The sequence below is a fragment of the Amborella trichopoda genome, chromosome 2 (genome assembly GCF_054954075.1).
Source record: "Amborella trichopoda isolate Santa Cruz 75 chromosome 2, AtrichopodaSantaCruz75HAP2 v2.0, whole genome shotgun sequence".
Taxonomy (NCBI): Eukaryota; Viridiplantae; Streptophyta; class Magnoliopsida; order Amborellales; family Amborellaceae; genus Amborella; species Amborella trichopoda.
The window spans coordinates 46,969,193-46,976,475 of record NC_142337.1 but is presented as its reverse complement, the minus strand read 5'-3'; the positions used below and the strand labels follow the sequence as shown (position 1 = coordinate 46,976,475).

The following is a 7,283-nucleotide window of genomic DNA, read 5'->3' as shown; positions in this document are numbered from 1 at the left end:
TGTGCTACTGTCCAGTTTCCTTGGATTAATTCCAGAAATTCCATTTCTTTTTTGTCTCGAATAAAATCTCGGAAATACTTTTCATTAAATGCCTCTAGAAATACTTCCCAAGTCAAGGCTTATTTTCTTTAACCAATACTCCTTTTCCCAATCGCCACTAATATTGTGCTTCACCTTCTAACATAAAAACTGCTAAGGCCACCTTTCTATCATTAGAACATTCCATTACCTCGAATATTTTCTCCAATTGCATAATCCATCCCTCGGTTTCCAGTGGGTTTACAGAACCATTAAAAGAAGGTGAGCTCAATTTCTTAAATTGTTCGATATTACTCCCACCATTTTCCGTAACTGACTGTCGGAGTGGATTGTTGTTTTCCATCTGATGCTGCATTAGAGCAACCGTATTTTTCAAGGCTTTGTGAATTCCTTCCATATTAGCTTCAGCTATTCTGGATCTTGACTTCGTCCCGGTCTGTACACAGAATAAATGTGATTTTAAGTATATTCTTTTTAAATTTCCTAAGAATCTTAAACATATCGCTCTGATACCATAATTGTCACACCCCAAGAATTTACAGTACTGATATTCCTGGGATATGACAGTCAAAACAAAGAAGGTTTAGATATCTACCATGCATTGAATCAAAATCAAAACCCCCTTTCATTTTTCTTTTTCTTTTTTGAAATTTTAGGATTATTACATTAAACTCCACTCATAACTAATATTAACATAAAGTTCTAAACATATATACATCTCGTGACAGGACAATTTACGATGGCGAATTCTTACAAAGTAACAAAAGAAAGTTTAAGCACAATTACAATATCTTCCAAAGTTGATCTTGACGAGCACTCAAAATGAAACCGCAGTTATCCTGAAAAAAGTGTTTACCATAGTTTGATGAGTTTGGCTACTCAGTAAGTGATCATCATAATCCTAAAAATAATCATGGTTGAAAGATATCAATATTTTCAAAAAAGAGATCTATTAACAGAATGCATCAACAGTTTCATTTTAAAATATGCATAATTAAGTATAATCCGAAAATTGAAATGCATATAACATTTTAACGGCAGTGCATAATTCAAAGGATTTCACAAAATACCCAACTGGCATCCCAAGTAGGTCACCTATATACCCCATCAGCGTCCTGATGGGTCTACTTAATCCCTATCGACGTCCCAGATAGGTCCACTTAATCCCTGCAGATCCACTTATACCTCACCGGCGTACCGGATGAGTCCACTTAATCTCTACCGTCGTACCGGAATGGTCCACTTATACCTCACCGGTGAACTGAATGAGTCCACTTGCATACTTAAAGTATTTCTAAATCTTTTTAAACATTCGAAAGCATCGATATCATGTACTCAACATATCACTGAAATTATTAATATGAATTTCACTGAAACCATTAATAACAGTCACTTTCAATAATATTTCAAATATAACCAGTCAAATATTTTGGGCTCAAATTCAGAAAGGTAGCAGTTCGTAAAGACATTCTAGCATAATTTCCAATCTAGTATGTATATAAAAACTCTTATAGAAATCCAAAAATACGGAATTATCACAATTTATGGGATGTCAATTCACAAATAAACATTTCACAGACAATGCTATAATCAAATGCAAAAATATCAGTTTTAAAATAATAAGGCAGTCATTGGCACATGAATTTTACAATGTCTAAATATTCAAAAACAGTAGAAAGAAATCTCACAATTTTACTAAAAGCAGAAATATCACATTTATTTCTAATAATTTTACAGTATCTAAAATTCTCTAACAATAAACATGAAAAATAAATTTATTTCTAAGAATTTACAGCATTTAAAATTTCTAACATAGATAAAATATCACAATTTTATGAAAAAGATTATTTTTTGAGACAATGAGGTCCCTTATGTATAAAATTTACCTTGCCTAATTCGTGATAATAGATAGAAATAATTATTTCATTTTAAAAAAAAACGAATTATTATTCAAGACAATGAAGTCACTTACATCTAATATTTGAGAGGCAGCTTTCGATAAAAAAATTGGCTAAAGAGAGGAGCTCACTGCATTTGTATGAGGGAAAACGAAAAAAAAGTTGTTAGGCGACGTCTTACCTTCCGTCCTATTTAAATTCTTTAAAACACCTCCACCTCATACATGAGGTGTAGCATTAATAATAAGCTTCTAATGCTTACAACCCACGTCCACTAAAGGACGTGGCAGATGATAAGAAAAGTGAAGGGTAAAAAGATATAACAGTAGTAAATGGTCTCTAAGGACCATAATGCCTATATGGATCATCCTACTATGAAGAGTATTTTTTTATTTTATTTTTTTTACGAATTATTACAGGGTGTATGCATTGATGTGGTAGGATTCACATTTAGTTTTTTGTCAAAGTTAAATTGAAATTGCAATTCTACTAATGTATAAGTCCTACATTATATTCGTTTTGCAATCCAATTGGCCTTGAATATAAGTTCCCTTGTGCAACTAGAAATTGTTTAATATTTTCTCAAGAACTATATTACATGGCTGATATTTGTTACAGTTTTATTGCAGCAAGCTAGGCATATGATTGCCGATGACAGATGAGAGTGGTGCAAAAGATCCATTTTATTATTTTTGGAAAGAAATCCCATTAAAGGAATTTGAGAAATACATTGATGTAAACAAATTGTTTTGTTATACTGGTTTTTGTTTGATGGGGGTGTATGCATTGATGTGATAAGATTCACATTTAGTTTTTTTTCAAAGTTAATTTGAAATTGCAATGCTACTAATGTACAAGCCCTTCATTATATTAGTCCTGCAATCCAGTTAACCTTGAATATAAGTTCCCTTGTGCAACTAGAAATTGTTTAATATTTTCTCAAGAACTATATTACATGGCTGATAAATGTTACTGTTTTATTGCAGCAAGCTAGGCATATGATTGCCGATGATGACAGATGGGAGTGGTGCAATAGATCCATGTTGTTATTTTTGGAAAGAAATCGCATTAAAGGAATTTGAGAATACATTGATGTAAACAAATTGTTTTGTTATACTGGTTTTTGTTTGATGGGGGTGTATACATTGATGTGGTAAGATTCACATTTAGTTTTTTGTCAAAGTTAAACTTGAAATTGTAGTTCTACTAATGTACAAGTCCATTCTCTCTCTCTTTCTCTCTCTCTCTCTCTCATACTCACTCACACACATCCTACGAGCACAAGGGCCGTTAAAAGGTTCTAACAATTGTTGTGCCTTACAAGATTCTAAGCATTGCTGTCTATAGTGAGAGAAGATGCTGAAATGCCATGAGCACTTGATCCAATCCAGAACTCAATGAAGAAGCAATCTTTTTTTGAAAGAGAGTGTGAGTAGAGAAAATGATGATGCCATGAACTCATTGCAAAGGCTTGGCAATATATCGAAGGCATTTCTTGAAAAACAATTCCAGCAATTTTTGTCATATATTAGCAAAGACAATTCTTGAAAAAAAATTAAAATAAAAAGATTGTGATCATTCCATCAAGGAAAATACAATCAGTTACATTACATATTGCATTCAATAACTTATAACCTTCCCTGTAGTAAGCACCAAGTAATATGTGGGCATTGAACCATTGCCGCAAATTCCTTGCTTGCTAAAGTTACAAATGATTGTGGCACGCGTAAAACCCAAGGCTTGGCAATATAACAAAGGCAGCAACATATGCCATACCCATACCAAAGCCAACCAAAGCCTCAAGCACATCAGGATCAGAGTAGCAGCCTATGAGACTTTCATCAATTTTTTATATTTCCAGCAATTTGTCATATATTCGTAAAAACAATTCTTTAAAAAAAAAAAAAAAAAAATTTGTGAACATTCCATCAAGGAAAAATACAATCAGTTACATTAATATTACATTCAATAACTTATAACCTTCCCTGTAGTAAGCACCAAGTAATATTTGGGCATTGAACCATTGGACCTCAAATTCCTTGCTAGCTAAAGTCACAAGTGAATATGGAATGCGTAAAACCCAAGGCTTGGTAATATAACAAAGGGAACAACATATGCCATACCCATACCAAAGCCTCAAGGCACATCAGGATCGGAGCAACAGCCTATGAGACTTTCATCAATTTTCTTTATTTCCAGCAATTTCTGTCATATATTCGTAAAAACAATTCTTAAAAAAAAAAAAAAAAAAAGATTGTGAACATTCCATCAAGGAAGAATACAATCAGTTACATTACATATTACATTCAAGAACTTATAACCTTCCCTATAGTAAGCACCAAGTAATATTTGGCCATTGAACCATTGCCTCAAATTCCTTGCTAGCTAAAGTTACAAATGACTATGCCATGTGTAAAGTTTGGTAATATAACAAAGGTAGCAATATATGCCATACCCATACCAAAGCCTCAAGCAAATCAGGATCAGAGCAGCAGTCTACGAGACTTTCATCAATTTTCTTTATTTCCAGCAATTTCTGTCATATAGCAACATATGCCATACCCATACCCATACCAAAGCTTCAAGCACATCAAGATCAGAGCAGCAGCCTATGAGACTTTCATCAATTTTCTTTATTTCCAGTAATTTCAGTCATATATTCGTAAACACAATTCTTGAAAAAAAAAAGAAGAAAAAGATTGTGATCATTCCATCAAGGAAAAATACAATCAATTACATTACATATTACATTCAATAACTTATAACCTTCCCTGTAGTAAGCACCAGTAATATTTGGGCATTGAACCATTGCCTCAAATTCCATGCTACCTAAAGTTACAAATGACTGTGGCATGCGTAAAACCCAAGGCTTGTCAATATAACAAAGGTAGCAACATATGCCATAACCATACCAAACCCTCAAGCACATCAGGATCAAAGCAGCAGCCTATGAGACTTTCATCAAATTTCTTTATTTCCGGCAATTTCTATCATATATTCACAAAAACAATTCTTGAAAAGGCAACAACATATGCCATACCCATACCAAAGCCAACCAAAGCCTCAAGCTCATATTCATTGTTGATCCAATCCCCAAGCCTCAAGTCCATATTCATTGTTGATCCAACCCTCATGCCTCAAGCTAATCCAACAAGAAACATGGAAACTTTGATAACTTTCATTCCATTCCTGTAAGCCATAAAACAACAAGAAACATGGAAACTTTCACTTTCAACCATAAGACATTTTATTCCATTCCTGTAAGAAAAATTAATCACAAATTGATACAACCAATGCATGAAAAATAATCACAATAAGAAACTTTAATTCCAAATTTTTGAGCACTATTAGATAAAAAAAATACACAATGTAACTAAAGCAAAAATTCAAATTCTACGCGGCATTTAAGAAACATAACCTCTTAATAGGACCCAAAAAAACAAAAAACAAAGTAGGATGATAGTATCTATAATATTAATAATTCTTGCAATTGTATCTATTAAGAAAAACAAAAAACAAAAAACTGATGAGCATTTTGCCCTATTGTTACAGTAAGATTTTTTATTTTTTTTCTCATAAAAAAATCAATAATCTAGGGTTTTGGATAATAATGAATTTGAATCATTTTCTTTTTAAAATTGGGGGAATACCAGAGTGGAAAGAAAAAAAAACATCTTTCGACACCTACAAATACGAAAGTTTGTCAGCTATTGATTGATTGCTTAAGATAGCACAAATTTCTTCAGAGCATTGTTGTCCTCTGAGGCATAAATTTTGGACATCATTTTTTTCTCGATGCATGGATTTTGTTTCCTGCATCTATGAAAGAAACAAAAAAAGAAAAAAAACAGATAGGGTTTTTTCCCTACTGCAACAATAAGATGTTTCTTTTCTAAAGAAATTTTTTTTTTTTTCTAGCTACGCCATTTGGGACGAGGGAGAGAAAGAGGGAGGAAAAATGGGAGAGAGTGAGAAAGGTGGAGTAAAAATTTTGTCACCAATTTGGTCTTGGGTTGATTTTTGAAATAGAAATGGAGTATCTCTATGGATTGATTGCTTAGAGAGAGAGAGAGAGCCATTTGATCATTCTATACGAAGTAGAGAGTTCTTACTGATTTTGGTTAGAGATTATGGCTGATTCTGATCTATCCCTCGTCCTTGCACTTTTTGCATTGGGTTCCACGTTGAGCGCTTGGTGGAAAGGGGGGCGCAGTAAAAATAGGGGAGACGGAGAAAGAGCTTTGGGGACCAGAGAGAGAGATGGAAAGAAGACATGGAGCTTGGTGGGACAGGGGAAGAGAGAGAGAGAGAGACGTGAGAGTCCTTATTTTAAAAGAGACATGAGAGCCCATGTTTCTTAAGTCCTAATCCCATTCGTTTATTTAATGGGGACAATGGATGGTTGACACTCCATCGAAATATTATTTCTATCGTTGGGCTGGACAGCGTTCGAGAGCTTTTTATATATATATATATATATATATATATATATATATATATATATATATATATATATATATATATATATATATATATATATATATATATGTATATATTTCTATCATTGGGTTAGACAACGTTCGAGAGCTTTTTATATATATATATATATATATATAAAGAATACGAGGTTAACCCACTAGCTGATAGCTACAGTGTTAACTCAATGGTATAGATTGAATATGGGTCAATCTGATGGTTACGACCTCATTTCGTAATATAACTCATACAAATCAAAATCACATGAAATTTTAGGCGTACATTCTTCTCATCTAGGACCAAAATATTCCTAAAAATTTTCAAGGGTATTTTCATCAAATTATTTTTTACAATATTTTTAATAAATTCTCCTATTTTTAAAGAATAAACACTCAAAATTTAGAGTGATTTAAATTTATAAAAAAATAAATTTCAAATACGAAATACGATCGTGACCATTGGATCGATTCAGATTCAATCTGAGCCATTGGGCTTACACTGTAGCTGTCAGCTACTAGGATATTTCCAGTTTTCCCATTTCGTATGAATTGCATTATTAAATGAGGTTGTGGATGTATGCCGTTGCACTTAAACTGTAGTTATCAGCTAGTGGACTGAAATTGTTTTTTGTATGATTGATTATGAGGATTAAGAGAATGTGTGTACAAATATTGAGGTCATATAAATGCCAAAAATATGGTTTTCTAAAAGTGTGGTTGTATTTTACTACTATACAACCGTTGTATTTATTCCATTTGGGATTTTTTCTTAGTTATTTATTTATTTTATTTGAAGTGTATTTAAAAGGAATGGGTCCCTCATTATAAAATATGAGAGAATAAGAATAAAGTAAATTTGATCTTGTGATAA

At 32.6% G+C, this 7,283-nt stretch overlaps 1 long non-coding RNA gene across 1 annotated transcript; it reads right to left on the bottom strand.

The window, feature by feature from the left end:
• Positions 1 to 4,564: 4,564 nt before the first annotated feature.
• LOC110006588 (uncharacterized) lies at positions 4,565 to 6,356 on the bottom strand. Its single transcript, XR_002279632.2, has 2 exons — positions 6,050 to 6,356; positions 4,565 to 5,126 (listed from the first exon to the last, which is right to left on the bottom strand). It is a non-coding gene; the product is annotated as an uncharacterized LOC110006588 (long non-coding RNA).
• Between the last annotated feature and the right edge of the window lie 927 nt (positions 6,357 to 7,283).